General features: G+C 36.6%; 1 pseudogene; it reads right to left on the bottom strand.

Annotated features, from left to right (window-relative positions):
- Nucleotides 1–636: 636 nt before the first annotated feature.
- On the bottom strand, nt 637–2,327 carry LOC131004170 (protein DETOXIFICATION 12-like; annotated as a pseudogene).
- Nucleotides 2,328–2,644: the final 317 nt, after the last annotated feature.

The following is a 2,644-nucleotide window of genomic DNA, read 5'->3' as shown; positions in this document are numbered from 1 at the left end:
AACCAAAATTTAATTCACAATCAGAATTTTTGGGTTGTGAATTCACAATCAGTCGAATTCACAACCAGAATTTAATTCACAACTATAATTTATTATAGTTGTGAATTCACAACCAGAATTTAATTCACAACAAGAATTTATTTTGGTTGTGAATTCAAGTAGTTGTGAATTTGAATTTTTAAAGTTTGAATTCACGACTAAAACTAGAATTTATTTTGGTTGTGAATTCGAGTTTTAGTTGTGAATTCATAGATTTGATTGTGAATTCAACAATATTAAGTTGTGAATTTCATCGAGCTGGTTGTGAATTCAAGAACATTAAGTTGTGAATTCATCGAGCTGGTTGTGAATTCATAGATCTAGTTCTGAATTTAAAAACATAAAGTTGTGAATTCATAGATCTGGTTGTGAATTCAAGAATATTAAGTTGTAAATTCATTGATTTGACCGTAAAATCAAATTAAAATGGAGAAATCAGAAGAACATGGCGAAATAAGAGAAATATTAATTAGATTGGGTGGAATTCACCATCACACGTCAATTCTACTCATCATTTTTTTAGAACACAGAAATCCCTCAAATAAAAAAGAAGAAGAAACAAACACTAACTCTTCTAAGTAAGAGTTGGTCGTTCAATATGTAAATCCACATATTTAAATTAAATTTCCAACTAATTATGGATTAAACTTTGATCCTGGACAAACAACACAAAATAGTTAGACATCACACTCCAACTCAAAAAAGGCCAGACATCGTTGAAATCGTCCTGGAAGGAGTTGAAGAAATCTGCATCGGCCAAGAGGTGGACGTCCAAAATTGGCCTCTTTGAGCGACAGCTGTCGCACCAAATTGTGGATTTGGCAACACTCCTGACAGCAACAGTATTATCTCAAAAGACCACCATTCCAAGCTGTAAAAATATCATATGAATTTAAGACCAATCCAAATTTGCAAAGATAAAAACAAAAATGAAAGCAAACTCAAACTCACCATACCATGGCAGCAGATGGTATAGCAAGCTGAAAGAATTCCCTCATGGTGACAAACACATCCTATGACAAGGGAGCTCGTGTTTCTCGGCAGGCAGGCGAATACATAACATAAAGCACAAGCAGAACAACATTAAACCAAGAGGATATGGCTATGGAGATAGCAGCTCCAGAATTTCTGAGATGGAATCTGAATATGAAAGCCCAACAGAGAGGTAGCTAGAAGCACAGAGATGCTAATGAGCTCCAAACCATAGGGAAAATAATGCTCTGGCTCTGCAGGTAACGAACAATGCACTGAAGAAATGCGTAGAGAACAGCGTTGGGATGAGTAGGATTGCGAACTTCCTTGCTGCAACTAAAATTGAAGGATCTTGGCTCGTCACAAGCAGCACTCTCTCTATCAAGATGAAGACAAGAGATAGAGCTACAAAAAAAAAAATAGACATATGATTGCACCATAAGTAAGAGTTCCCACTCTTTTGTGTTGCTTAGCACCGTATGCCTGGCCGCATAGAGTTTCCAGGGCACTAGACATCCCAATCTGCACAGTATCATTCACTTAATTAACCAACATCTAACATGTCATTCTATTCTACATGAAGCAAAGCAACCAAGTTGTAGCAATTGGAACTATGTTACGTATAGCTAGAGATTTAGGTTGGTGTGACCAGATCGATGGATAGAACATATGATTGAGTATTTAAAAGATTATGTGATCAACTATAGGTTCAAAGTAAATGATACAGTATTTTGTATCTATCTAAGCATCCTACCACACATAGTAAACGCTCAATATACTTGGATGATGAGGCAATGCCTTGTCAATGTTGGTTTTGAGTGTAGAGTTATTTATAATCTTTCATTTTGGGAGGTGAATTCGGTGGCAATTCCTAGAAAGCACAAAAAATTGATAATGAAATTTGGAAATGAATAGATGATAACTTACAACGACACTGAATCCGGTGACATTGCAAAGAGAGGTGGCGATGGAGGCACTGGAAAGGGAGAGTTGGTCAACGTAGCCGAGCATGAACATGGGCGAAACCCACAGTAGAAACTGCGACACCGTCACCATGATCATCGGCAAAGCGATCCAATTCACACGATTAATCTCCGTCGTGAAGGAGATTTTCCTTGTCGCCGCCGAATGGACTCGAGAGTTGCGAGCTCCGCGTCTTGATTAGGAAACTGAGAACATTTCAAGATCATAATGGTAATCAAATTCCTTCTACACAGAGCTAGAAACAATAAAATTGAACAACTTAAAAGATTATATTTGTGAAAGCTAGCAATGATGAAACAAAGGACTAACAATTCACAATCAATCAAATTCATAAAACGAGACAAAGTATCATTCAACCATAAAGAAAAAATTGGCAACTAAGCCCTAGCACGTTATAACAATCACCACACAAAAAATTGTCTTGCAGAAGAGAATTCCAAAGAAGAAAAATGAATTGCGCAGTGAATTGTAGAGAGAGAAAGGTTAGCAGCAATTCCCCCCATTCGAATTTGATTTCAGAGAGTTGTTGAGATTGAGCATGATTGATGAAGGATAAGCTTGGTCTTTTTGATGTTTGCAATCAATGAAATAAGCTGTGAGATTTGAGCCTTGACTGTCACCATTTTTACAGTCTTATTTCTTATTCTTG

The sequence above is a fragment of the Salvia miltiorrhiza genome, unplaced genomic scaffold (assembly GCF_028751815.1).
Source record: "Salvia miltiorrhiza cultivar Shanhuang (shh) unplaced genomic scaffold, IMPLAD_Smil_shh original_scaffold_350_2, whole genome shotgun sequence".
NCBI lineage: Eukaryota > Viridiplantae > Streptophyta > Magnoliopsida > Lamiales > Lamiaceae > Salvia > Salvia miltiorrhiza.
This window is presented reverse-complemented; position numbering and strand designations above follow the sequence as displayed.